At 38.2% G+C, this 14,308-nt stretch overlaps 1 protein-coding gene across 3 annotated transcripts in view; it reads left to right on the plus strand.

Annotated features, from left to right (window-relative positions):
- GALNT18 (polypeptide N-acetylgalactosaminyltransferase 18) overlaps window positions 1–14,308 on the plus strand; it is a 224,945-nt gene that overhangs the window by 30,766 nt on the left and 179,871 nt on the right. The window lies entirely within an intron of this gene.

The following is a 14,308-nucleotide window of genomic DNA, read 5'->3' on the forward strand; positions in this document are numbered from 1 at the left end:
CTTTGCCGGGCGATCTTTAGGTATTGTATCATCGGCATGGTGTTGAAGTCACTCTCTATCTTCTGAGTGCGTTGGAAAGTAAGAGGGGTGGAGGGTGAATGAGAGCTCCATGGGGACCATCTTTCTATACTTCTGCAGAACCTTTCCTGAAGGTTCAAATCCCTTTTAAATCCGTACAGGTAGAAGCAAACCACTCGGTAAGGATACCTGACACCGGGGCATGAAAGTTCACCTGCCTCCAGGCTGCTTTGGCCAGCTGGTTTTCTGGCAGCATTGAGAAGGGTGGAGCGGGCAGGCTGGCTATTCCCACGTGAACAGGGCTTCTGCTTAGCGCTGCAAGTTGTACTAATGCATTTCTTAAAATATGATGCATCACAGTTCAGGTTGCCAGTGCCCTTATTCCTCAGATAGCTCTATAATTTTGGGTAAATTACTAAAAAAACCCCACCAACAAAACAGCAGAAAAACTAAACTAAAACTAAACTAAAACCAGATCACATTAGCGGTGTTTATGTGTGTGTGTGGGGGGGTGGTGGGGTGGTGGAAGGGGAAGTAGGATGAGTTACAGCTGCACCTGCAAGTTTAATTTTCTCTCATGCAGTCCTCGAGTTTTTGGTTTTTTGTTTTTTTTTTCTTGAATCCTGAAGTTGGTTTTAAAAAAGGAAAAATCAATGTGTGTGTGTGCCAGTGGAGTGCACTGTGGAAGCATGTATGAAGGCAGCGGGTTTTCAATAGTTATGTAGAGAAAATTCATTGGCTTTCCATATAGAGTTAGAGCATAATTCCATATTGTTGTTGTTGTGAAGCTCTAATAGCTTTATTTCAAGGAAAATCACAGTCTCCGTATCAGTGTGTCACTTGGAACTGTGATTCTTCTCAGAGTCTTAGACAAAGGGATACTTAAATCAGGAGAGGGTGTAGCATTGGAATAGAGCGTAAACATGATTAGTGACTTTCTCTGACTATGTAAAAACCAAACCAGGAAATATTTCCCTTCAGCGTTTGCATGAACATTGGCAAGAATCTTCTAAAAAATATGTAAGCGAACAGTTCGGTAATAAGTACAAGAGTATAGCTCAGGGTGGGGGGAAGTTTACAAAGTTCTCCTACCTTAATGAAAACGGTTGTAAAAATAAACAAATAGAATGGTTTGTTATCCCTTGGCTGACTTCCTGTGCTTGTACTTCTGCAAATCATAGAGATTCACAAGAAGTTTCTCTGCTGGAGACTGCAGAAGATGTTGTTAACTTAATTGGGTTTTGCTTTAGTATTGTGAGATGATCTGACTTCTGGGTCGTGTTGCAAAATTCTCTGTACTCATTGGAGGAAGTACTTCAAGTGCAACAGCTTGACAGTCATGTTTAAGAAATTACAGGTTTGGGACTCATTGCCATAAGTTGTGTAAACTGGCTGTTATGGTGGTTCTGAATTAGATAATGAGAGCTGGCTGTAGTTTGCTGTAATGGTTTTTCTTTACCACATCTATTGTTTTTGTTTAATGTTGGAGAAAGGTGTCAATAGCTCAGATGTTCTGCAGTGCTGAACAGGTACAGAATTAGCAAGGGTAATAGAATCACGTTCTGTGGGACATCTTGCAAATACAAGGAAGCTCTAACTGAAGTATTTTCCACATGAAGTTACTTTAATATTAATTTTTAATTTGTTTTCTGATTGAATTGTTTAATTAGATGGCATCGGGGAATTCCTGTAGCATATCAATTACAGTCTTGGAATATTGTATTGTCTGTCCTGGAAATAAGAAGAAATAAGAGGTGGTTGCATAAAAATAATTTTCAAAGTAAGCAGTCTTTAAGAAATATAAGTAAATACATTTTTAAGACATTTCTGTGGCAAGAAAATGCCACAACTAGTATGTGTGCCTTATGTTCAGAAAGGACAGAACAGAGAGGGAAATACTGGTACTGGTATTGGCCAAGAATGGAAAATCAGGTGTAAACACCATATTACACGTCTTGTACCTCTATGTATCTCCACTTCTGCACATGTTTAAGGGTAGTCATTTGTCTGTGGATGTTTTCTGGGTGCTAATAATGAAGTAAGAGCATGTGCTGCTAACTGTTTTCTCTACCTTTATGGTATTTTCTTTCCTCCTTGTGTGTTAGTTTATGTTGTGTAGCCTATGATCATGCTGTGTGGGAGTCATGCTTTTGTATACTGACTTGCATGCTAAGCTCTATGGGGTGGGATTGGTGGCACCGTGGTCTAGATAGGCAGTATAGATAGCAGAAAGAAGTATTTGGTGAAGTGGAAGCATGATGATGGGACTGGCATTTAAGCCTGGGAATCTTGAGTTCTTAGATTGGTCTAGCCCAGTTTACGAGATAATCTTGGTCAGATCACTTTACCATCTTATCCTTATCATTTTATAGTGATGGTGTCTTGCATATTTTTCTATGGCAGTGTGTTGTATTGACTAAATTCTGTCTGAATGCTACCCAATTGGTACTTAAAATATTTTTTCCTCATAGCTACAGGTGTACGTTTTATTCTAGCAAGCAATCTGCTGAGGGAAACTTTCTTTACAGTGCCTTTGAGTTTGCAAATAAGATAGTGTTATTTGAGGTGAGTTTTGTGTGTGTGTGTGTGTGCGTGTGCGTGCAAAGGAAACTGAGGAAGAGGTCAGGTGGGTAGTTTTGTGCACAATGCAGTCTTTACCGTGCCTAACAAAGGAGTGTGGCAAGTGTACCATCTATAATTCTCATGCTTTATTACCAGAAAGAATACAGTAAAGGACTGAGCTAATGGATATTGTCTTAAATGAAATGTCTGTCTTTCCAACCTAAGATATGAAATCATTTTTTCTTAATTTTATTTGATAACAGTATATTCTGTTAAGTTCACAAGGAACATACTGGATCAGAGAACTCTAAACACCCGTTTTATTCAATGTAAGAGTGCTTCAGACAGTTCAAAACGCATAATTCATCTTAATAATGCCTCACGTATTTGCTCTGTCAAAGAACTTTCCTAAGTTGTGTGTGCATTTGGAAGATCACAAGAGCATGAGGGATGCTCTTGATCACATGCTGCAGCATCTGTTGTCATAACTAAATGGCATGTCAATGACTATGTGCTTACTTGGGAAATTTCATAGCAGAAAAGACATGGGTTATTTCTCGGCCTGCTGCTTAGGGTGCTTTGCTCAGTGAATTTATTTCAGCTATTGTTGTTCTAATCACCCTTTCATGGTCAGTTGGGAAGGCAGAGATCTCCAGGGTGTGACTCATTCCCTGTGTCTTGGACAGGTGTTAGAATAGAAGGAGTTTCAGAAATGAAATATTGAATTTGGGAACTAAATCAACCCAGACTCTTAATTTCAGCCATCTGAAGGTTTGGGTAAGTTAATACCATATTCAGTGTCTGCTTTTTATTTATTTATTGGTCTCAAGCATCTGCTTTGTGACGGCTCTCCTTTGCAGCCTGGCTGGCTGTGTGGATTCAATCAAGTCAGACTTGTTTTGATTTGGTGGTTTGTACCCCATCTCATATTTTCATGGTAGTTTCCTTTTGGGAATTGCTAATTGCAAAATCTCCCCAGCTTATTTCCTTCAAACACAAAAACATCTAGGCATATTTGGCGTTCAGTGGGGTATATTTATTCTGAGAAACAAATCAGCAGTAAACAGTAAATAGCTTTGGGAATGTGTCTCCTGCTCTTCTACAGAGGACCCTATATCTACCATATAAACACCAGCAAAGAGACCTGCTGTCCCAGTGTAACTAATTGCAAAAGAAGGAACTACTTGGATATGTAAGACGTGCGGGATTAATCTCATTAATTTTTCTCCTTAGGCCGCGACTTTTCAAGTCATTCTAGATTGCTTCATGTCAGTGCAGATTAATTTGAATTTAACTTCAATGTCTTTTCATTATTAGGAATGGATGTACTAAATAAGACTTGAACATAGTGTTCTCAGGTGGAGAAGGGTCTGACTCACTTCAAGCATTGTTCAAGAATCGAGTACAATATGCTCAAGAGTTAATGACATTGGTTAGACTGACTGCAACTTGATCATTTAGTATTTCTGCTATTGAAGTCACCTTTTGTATGTGTGTGTGCTTTTAATATAATCCTAAGGGGACTTAAGGTGTTCTTTCTTGGTCGTTCTTGAGTCAGAGATTTGTTAGGACACTGTAGTCAAGGCTGTGGAGTTCTAGTCTACATTTTATTATTGCGTTTATAACTGCATTTTATGATTGGAGATTGATTCCTTTCATGATTAAAGATTACTGTATTCATTAGGTTTATGCAATATGAATAGCATGAAAATTACTTTTTCCTCCCCACCCAACTCCACCTTCCTCCCTTTCTTTTTTTAATTGTGCTTTTTGAGATAGGAAAAAAAAAATTATTAATATGACTACTGTGTCAGAATATGCTGTGACTCTGTAGATGGAGAAGGAATCAGTGTGGATTCTGTTTCCTTCAGAGCAGAAAATTTCTGTAGTTCACATGAAAATCTTTACAAAAAGCTAATATATATATCAGGAATAGAGGTTGGAAACTGTGATTTCTGTGCTCTCCCTAAGTTCTCTTATTGCTAAGCTGGACAGTTTTTGTCTTTTCAATCTGAAACTGTTTATTTTTGTAGATGTTTGTTATCCCTACATAATGGCACAGCTTTAGTGAAGGTTGGGTTGTACCATGGTTTTTGAGCAGATGATTTATGGGCTGTGCAGAGATGGTGATAGCTATTCTGCTTGAGGCTCTGGACTCAGTTCAGTGTTTCATTTGTGTTGTGTAGGTATCATTTAGGGAAATGTTGCTCCCATTGACACAAGAAGCCTGCAGCAGTGCTGGGATGGAGAGTTAGCTCTTTTATGTTTCTGTTAGAATGTTACTCTTTTTAGTACTAATGAGTGATTTTGTTTATGTGACCGAAATATAGGTAAAAAGAAATGCAGAGCAAGACCTGTGTGAAAGGGAGGTTGGCCCTAGTATCACACTCTATCAGGGCACTACTTGGTTTAAGATTCCACTGTAATAACCATTCTACCACTTGGGCATACTGTGACCTGGAGATACTTCTGGTCTGCTGATTGCTGTTGCTGCATGAAAGACATGCAGAGAGAGTGGACAGAGGTGATTTCTATCAAGGCTGGAGACTTGAAAGAGCCTTTGCTTAAAGGAGCCTGGAGTTGAGGCAGTCGTATGATGAGAAGTGAATACTGTCTCAGGTATTGAGACAGCTGTGGCAGTTGTGAAAATGGCTGGGCTGTTTTCCCCAGAGTGCCAGAAAATCTTCAGTTGCCATTAGAATGACACAAGAATTTGTCACTCAACTGTTAATGTGTGAGGTGTGACAGGATGTAGCAGCGTATGAATCATCTCTAGGTGGTTAACAGTGGTAAGATTGTGTTGTTAGATGTGCTTGGCTTAGGGATTATAGACTGGACTTCATGCAGAGTGCTGTGATGTTTTCAGGTTGCTCCCTAGTCCAGTGCTGAAACTGTGTGACTACTGAGAACAGGTGAAGTAATCTTACTCATCTACAACTGAGATACCCACTTCTTCTTATGAAACAAAATTTTGTTCTAATGCAGAAGTGAAATGTTGGATCGTATCTTGTTGTGCCTTCACCAAAACAAATTCTTTTGTCTGATAGACTGTTTTAATTTCCCTTACTGGTTTGCATTTAAAATAGTTTTCTAATCTTCCTCGTTTTGTCCCTAAGCCATGTTGTGGGCAGAGACCAATATAATTTCCATCTTCTTTTGAGGAATCCTTCTGAGCTGCCCTTGGCATTCCACTGCTACCTCCACAGTCTCTCTTTAGCAACTTTTGGGCTTCTTTTCTAAGGTCTTAAGAAATAGCTCATTAACAGGCAGTGTGGTTGGATGGTGTGGACAGACGCTGAAATTGGCAGTTACCTGAAACTTAGTGTTTTGTCTTCATGCTGCTACCATTAAATCTATTCTCTGTCCAGTTATATTGGGCAGATTTGTTCTCTGTTCAGTGATACTTTTTTCTGTTTTTCTTTTCTTTTTTTTCATAAATGTTCTCTGCTTAACTGATGTTTTCTAACATACGCATATTACGCATAAATAGCATTATTTATCACATGACATCCTGAGTTTCTTAAGGTAAATATTTAGGAACCAAACCGACATCTATAATTATTATAGCTCTTCAGTGCCTCCACTATTTGGCTTTTAAAATAAAGTACTCCAATTTCTTTATTTGCTGGAGATGAAAGGCCAAAGGTGTTACCTTGAAATTCTCAGCCTTTATAATACCAGACTTTGTCTTTTCAAGTCCATAATGAATTCTTACTATTTCCTTTACTGAAATTATGTGAAATTTAATATATTATTTCTATTACGGTAGCACTTTGGCAGATGGTGGTTATCCCAGCTGTCTTGCAGTCAGCACTGTTTATAAAGGTGTAGTGGGACACTTGCCTTGAAGAGAGTCTGGTCTCCACGGATGAAGATCAGCAGGAGCTAGGCAGAGAAGGTGAATATAGAGAACTAATATTGCAGATTTATTCAGATAATTGGTGGCAGTTTTGAATCGCTGCTTGAGTTGCTTTAATGACTCAAACAAAAGGACTTCTCGTGTCCCATTTGTAATAGCTCAGAGAGAGCGTGTGAATCTCGCTCCCAGCTGCGGCACTGTTGGGTAGGAGCCATGTCTGCTCTCCCACAGTAGGTCTGGGCCTGACTGATATTAATTTGAGTTTGATGTGAGCTCTGAAGTATGAGGCAAATATCTTTTCCAACATGCACGTTATAATAAGCATACCTAAAATAGCACATAATTGTATAATCCTCTGCTTGGTTCATTTGAAAATCTGTGTTCTCAGTGACTTTGTTAGTAATGTGGGACAGAGTATAGAAATCCTATTATAGATTTTTTTTTTTCACTCGCCTAAATTTCCTCCCATGTTTTAATTGTGAATGTTGGGATTTTTCTTTTATTGGAGCTGTCACAGGTGATCTCTGAGAAAAGAGGATTTCTATAAGCAGCTTTCTGAACAATGTAAGAAAAAGTGAGAGTATTTCTAGGTAGTTTTTTTTTTTTCCTTCATAGTTAATATGCATAGATAGAAGGCAATTGTGGACTTGACTTCAGGAAGATAATACAGATTTTAAACCTGGGAAAAGAGCTGTCTGTTACCTGGATCTACCTAGAGATCTGCTTCATGAATCATCCAACTAATGCAGTGAATTACTGGCCCCCACTTTCATGGCGGATTCACATTCCTTTGAAGCTTTTCTTTCCGCATCAAGTCATGACTTGCCAAAGGCTTTGCAAGATGGTTTAGCATGCCGCAGGTAAAAAGGCTGTCAGATAAACTTTTCCAGCAGAGCGCTCAGTGAGTTTGTATCTATCCATTACAGAATTATAATGGCAGTAGCTATGGTTAGAGAAAACACCTTTCAGGATTTGTGTGTGCTGGATAAATAAGACATGCAAATGGGCACATGTTGTGGCTCTAAAAATGGTGTTGTTCTATCTGTTTTTCTTGGAGGTATTTTTAATTTGACCATCTGTCTATCGCACGATCATGCCACGCATGTGATTGCAATAACAGCATTTTCCCCTTCAACTTGTGCAGACAGGAATGTTTTAAGCCGTTCATGAAGGGTGGGGAGAATAGTATGCTGTCATTTCTGTGGTATTTCTTATACTAGATGTATTTCCTTCATGTGTAACATTTTGGAGGGTGGGTGGGGTTGAGGAGGAGAAAAATACAGAAGCTAAAGACTATATAAGACTATGTGAATATTCTATACCTTTTTACTTAATATGAAACTACTGTTAAGTAGAAACTCAAATGTTCCACTAATGTTATTGAATCTGCTGAAACAAGGCGCTGAGTTTCTGTGGAGTGGGAAGGAACAATGTAGCACTTCTGATTCTGTTCTGAAAGCCTTTTACTTTCTTTTTGCTTTCAAAACCATCGATTTGCAATTACAAGTCTTAAATTTATTTGGTCCAGTTTATGTATATATTTTAAAACAGACTATCTAATCTGAAGGGTGTGTAGTCCCTTCAACTAAAAAATACAGACTGCATGTGGTCAGAATTTCATAAGCAAGACACTGCTTTTGGCATGAAATTTGTGTCACTATTGATTTCCCCTGTTACGATCAGGCATTGTTTTGATGTTCTTGTCTTTCAAGAGGCAGCAGAGTTAGCACCCTGACTTTACAACATGATGTCAACCATAAAGGATTACGACATCGTTAAACTGGGATGTAACAGATTTTAAGCTTGCTTTTAACTAATATTTTATTGTGATTGTGAAGCTCTGTAAGTTCAAATTAAACTTCAAATTATTAAGTTTGAAAAACAACCCGCTCCACCTCCTCTTACCCCCCAAAATTAAAGAATAAAACAAATTCCAGATACATGTATAAAGCTGTTTATAACGCCAGTAAGACTAAATAATGAACGTATGCGCTTAAACAAGCAAGACCTGAAAAAAATGGTGGTAAAATGGTGACCAAAGACTGTTATATTTGGGTAGATCATTCTTAATGGCAAGTTTAATTTTGGTAACTCTAAGCTTTTGAACAGGAATGCTTTTAGGACAGACACATTTTTATCTTTGTAATACTGTTTTATATTTCACATGAATACAAATCAATCAACACACTCACAGAATGGTTTGCTTTGGAAGGGACATTAAAGATCATCTGGTTCCAACCCTCTCCTGTAGGCAGGGGCACCTCACACTGGACCAGGTTGCTTGCAGCCCCATCCAGCCTGGCCTTGAATACTTCCGGGGAGGGGGCATCCACAACCTCTCTGGGCAACCCGTGCCACTGCGTCATCACCCTCAACAGTAAATAATTTCTTCCTAACATATATGAATACAACTAATTTCCATCAAGAAGATAGCAAAAAAGCACCCTCATAATTCTGTTTTTTCATTTGAGAGAAAACAATGTATATAAGAAAATTTGGAGATACATATATACAAATGTTTGATGTGTATGTTATTGTTATGTCTGTCTATAAACATGTGGATGGTGGAGGAGGCTACACTGAGGATCTGGTTGTCCTGTGTTAAAGGTGGGAAGGATCTTCATCACTGTCTGTTTTGAGCTGGCATGGAAGAGTCTGTAAATGGTAACAGAGACAGTCAGAGAAAGCGTGAGCATGTTTGCATAATATCTCAGTATGGTGGCAGTGTGAACAGACTTCTGTAATCTGGGAATGCAAAGGGTAGAGATATTGCCTGAAGTGTGTTAGTCAGGTTTTCTGTTGTTACTCTCCTCTGCAGTAACTGTGTAATTAGCTGATGGATAGAGAGCAAACCTTGTGTGTTGCACTATTTATTAGCAGAGACCTGATGCAGGATGATTGACTACTGTGGAATACAGGGTCATAGAGTGAACCAAGAGCCACATTTATTGATTTCTTACTTCAAGAAGCAAGCAAAGGTAGAGCTTCGTACATTGCAAGTTCTAGCTCTTGAGAAAAATTTTAAATCATTCAGACTTGGATTCTCATAATTAAGAAATAAGCTACTCTTGGAGACATTGTAAATTTATGAAAGAGGGAAAACTCCTTGCTGTGAGGAAGCTGAGAGAGTTGAAAACACAGAAAAGGAAATGTAATGTGTTTGTAATGCTTGAAACAATTCTTCGTCTGCTTGCAGTAACAATATGTCAACGTGTTTTCGTCTGCTTGACAGTATGTAGGAAATGCCTTTGATTTTTGTAAAACTGCACGTAATTTCTCAACTTTTTTTGATCCTACTGATTAAAGCCTTTCTGCCTCACATCAAGTCATTAACTGTCTGCTAAAAAGAGACTGGCAGTGTTCCCAAAAACTAACAAAAATCAAAGTTTAGTCTAAATATGTATTTAAAAGAATGTTCCTACCTGTGTTCTGAAATGAAGAGGAAAACAAAAGTTTCTGATGCTGTGTTGTAAAAGTTGCCTGCTCCTGGTCAAAACTATTATTGTCTTCGTGAGGGAGAAAAGGAGCCATTGACCTCAGTAAAGAAAAAATCACACAGGGTACAGAACATACAGTATAAAAGTTTCTTTACAGACTCTGTTACATGTGGTTGTGTTTATTTTCACCTATATGGGTAGTACAGGAATTGATGCATAATCAGGCATTTAGCACTTATTACTGCGTTGCAACCAGTGATAAACGCTGATCACGGTCACTAGCTCTATGGACTGAAGTGTTGTTGGAGTAGGCCTCATTCCCACCCCTTCTCCCCCCCATCTCAAATTCTGATAATGTAGTAGGTGGCAAATACAAAACGCACAATCACTGAACTATAATGAAAAAAATAATTTTCATGCTTACCAATGGTTTTTATTTTTTTTTAATTATACGTTATCTTCATGGTGATGACTTGCTATGCTGTAGTTTTCATATGAGGTCTACATATAATATGAGAGAAAATTCAAATCCTGAGACTGTTGTGTCTTAAGATTTTTTCCTTATGTTTAAAACCAGCTGTTGAGAAAGACAAAAAATTTGGTGGTTTTCTTTTTTTGGTATTGCTTTATTTCCACACAACAGAGGCTTCCTGGACTGAGTTATCAGTTATTATGAATGTGCCCGAAGTTCTTGCTCTAAGTTCTTTCTACTGAGCTAATGTAAGTCACTGTCATTGTCATGCCACAGTAATTCATAGATTTGTGATACTGTGAGGCTTCCAAGTTGGTGTGATGATTTGTGTGGAACTGATTTTTGTTTATTTTTAAATAGTAGTTTCTGCTGTCCATTCAGTCCAGTGCCTCTGAATTCTGCTCTGGCTATTTAGAGGCCAGGTTGGTATCAGAAAGGTTGGATCTTACTTGCTTGTGCCTGTGGTGATACAAGAAGAGCAGCAGCTCCATGTGTGCAATTGGGGCTGAAGCATAAATAAGGAGTTGAGAAGGAAGAATTAAAATATTATCAAGTATAAAAGGTAATGTAATTATTACATGGGTTATATAAAGTAGTGTGTCAAGTTGCAGGCAGAGAGAAATACATAGCAGTGTGTTCTCTGACTTGTGCCTGTTTTAAAACTTACACTTAGCTATCTAGCTAGCAAGGCTGTTCTTGCATGTGTCAATATATGGCTGCATAACTGTCTGGCTGACTTTGACAATGAACATAGTGCAAACAATATGAGACTTTCAGCCACAGTGACATATTGTGACACCACAAAGCCTGTCAGGAAAAAAAAAAGTGACGAAATGACAAGGTAGGATGTGTAGCAGCATAACTTAGCTATATTAAGTTAATATAAGGAATGCATTTTTGCTTTAAAAAAATCATTTTTAATGTATCTCTCTTACTCTCTATTTAATGTTCCTGCTTCAGATTTATTAAGAATGACTACTAATTTGCCTTTCTGCTGTTTGATGAGAACAGATGTTATTTTCTCCTGACTCCCACGCACCTGGAACTGGCAAAATTCCCTAAGCTCATTCAATTATCATTCAACAAGCAGGGCTTATTCAAGCAATTTACCTACAAGGGCCAATTCAGTGCAAGGTGGAAAAAAAATACTCTTTCTACAGAGTTTCACATAAACTGGAAAAATCCAGCTCACTTCCCTGAAATAAGTATTTATTTCTTTACATTAAAAAAGAAAAAAAGAAAAAAAAGGGAGGAGCAATATTAGTGTGTAAAGCGTACATTGCTTTATACGTTCTCAAGATCCAGTTTTCAACATAACAAACTACAAAGTCTTAGTTGTTTCTTAAGGAGGAAAATAAACCTGAGCTCCCTCTTGCAGGGTGTTTATTTTCACTGAATTGCACACCTGTATAAATACAGTGATTTCTTAGTTTGTTTTTTTAGCAGACTTTTTTCAAAATGACTATTTATCCTACTCTAAATCTTGTGGATCTATACTGTAGCAAGTTAAGATTTCTCATCCAGTGGATGTGGGGAACATGTATATAGTAATGGTTAGGAAAGGATAAGTTCAGTCATGGTGTATTTAATCCAAATGTGCTGGAGTTTCTTTACTGCCTATCTCTTTGAAACGAAGATTAAATAAGGAAATCATTGTGGCTTCACTTGGCAGGTAGCTCAGTGCCACATGGTCATTCATTTGCTCTGCCCACACCCAGTGAGATGAGGGAAAGAATCTGGAAACAATGAAATAGAACTTGTGAGGTGAGATAAAAACTATTTTCTAAGTCAGGAAAAGGAAAATAAGATATTAGTTATGATAATTAATTACTCCAAACAAGTGATGCACAATCAATTGCTCACCACCCACTGAGTGATGCCCAACCTGTCCCCATGCCCCGCTCAGCAACAACTAAAAATATTGCTATATTATCGGCACTGTTTTTCTCCTAAAGCCAGGCACTGTGAAGGAAAAATCAACTCTGTTCCAGCTGAAACCAGGACAGAGATTTTGAAAAAAGTCTAAATGGCTGTCAGAAAGATGTGTTAAAACATGTAATAAGCCAAATCTTGATGACAGCTCGTAACATCAAAAAGCTTAAGCAAGAATGAAGATTTAATTTCCCCCCATCATCTTTGCCCACTTTATTTACTAGAACTCAGAAGTAGTGGTTATGCCTTGTACGTGATGGCAGACTTCTTCTGTGATGTTGAAGGATCACATCAAAGGAACTTGAATGATGATCTTTTTATAGTATTGACTTTTAATAGAACATCTTTCTGTGAATCCTGTGCACAAATGAATTTTATTTCTTCTACATATTTTCTTTATTTTTAGTGATTACTTTCAAATTGGAGAAATCCAGAAGAGTGAAATTTCTATTCTGTTCACGAGGATAAGCAGGTTGTGTATGTCCACAGGCTCTTTTTTGGTACATTCTCTTTCAGACAAAATACCTGAACTCTGAAGTAACATAATGTAATGTAAAGTTCTGCTCTTTCTTACTCTGTTACTCTTTGCCAGGTGCTGTTACCTCTAGACCTATTGCTAGCTCCCTGGGAAAAGAGGCCAACACCCAGCTCACTACAGCCTCCTTTTAGGTAATTGTAGGAAGTGATGAGGTCTCCTCTGAGCTTCCTCCACACTGAACAATCCCAGCACTCTCAGCTGCTCTTCATAAGCCTCGTGCTCCACACTCTTCACTAGCTTCCTTGCCCTTCTTTGGACATGCTTCAAGGTCTCAATGTCCTTCTTGTAGTGATGGGCCCAAAACTAAACATAGTACTCAAGGTGTGGCCTCACCAGTGCTGAGTAAGTAGGAATGATCACCTCCCTGCTGACAGTGCTATTTCTGATACAAGCCAAGATGCTGTTGTCCTTCTTGCCTACCTGGGTGTACAGCTGTCTCGTGTTCGTTCAACTGTTAGTTTTTCCTCTGTGTAGTTTATGTACAAATGTATGTGTAGACATGTGCATATAAGTATATTTGCATACAATTATACTTCAAGAAACTAAAAAATCATTCTTAGGTTGTTGGCGTTTCCTTGGACGACTGTGATATCACAGAATACTACATTCTAGTGCTGTTTTACTATTTAGTAACACAATGACAAATTTGCTGTTTATAGAAGGGTATTTGGTTTATCTCTGGCTAACCTATTCAGCATTTGAAGTGTCAATCCAAAAAGAGAGGTGCAATTTCCCTGTCACCTAAGGTGGGTTTTTCTTCTTTGAAGTTGCTGGCTATCAGTAGTCTAGTTGGCACACAGTTGACCAGACTGTTCACTTCTATCTCAACAGGTACCTGAACTGTGACTCATTAGTGGTTAAATTTACCATGCCAACTCCTCCTCGTGTTTCTCTAGAGCATTGTGCTAAATATTGTTGCTTTCTAGGGCCAATTTAAGGCCTGTGCCAGCAGCACATTATAATTCTGTTATGGCATTTGGGCATGTGTCTGCCGATGGCTATTTCACATTTACTACTTGTTTATTTGCTGAGTGTAGATATAACATTTTAATCTCAGATTTGAAAGTTGTAAGTGTGCTATGTTGCATGTAAGTGTGCTATGATGTGTTGCTACTCCTACTATGAGTACTTCAAATAATGGGCAAACTATTATAAAATTCTGAGGAGTTCATACAATAAAATTTGCTTATTACATAATTGCTTAAAATCTTTAATAGTAATGTTGATATTAAAATGAAAAATCAAGTATCTACTTGGTTATATCATCACCTGTCTTAGAACTGTAGAAGGCGTAGGTTGGAGAGGACCTTAAAGACCATCTAGTTCCGACCCTCCATCATAGGCAGGAATACCAACCACTGGGTTGGGTTGCCTGTGAAAAGTTGGCCCCCTTCCTTCTGTCTTGTTACTTCTGAATCTGATTAAGAAAATCAGGTTCCTTTCATAAGTCTGCCTTGCTGGTAAGTTTGGAAACTAGTAGTTAAATTGAT

This window comes from Coturnix japonica, chromosome 5 (assembly GCF_001577835.2).
Source record: "Coturnix japonica isolate 7356 chromosome 5, Coturnix japonica 2.1, whole genome shotgun sequence".
NCBI lineage: Eukaryota > Metazoa > Chordata > Aves > Galliformes > Phasianidae > Coturnix > Coturnix japonica.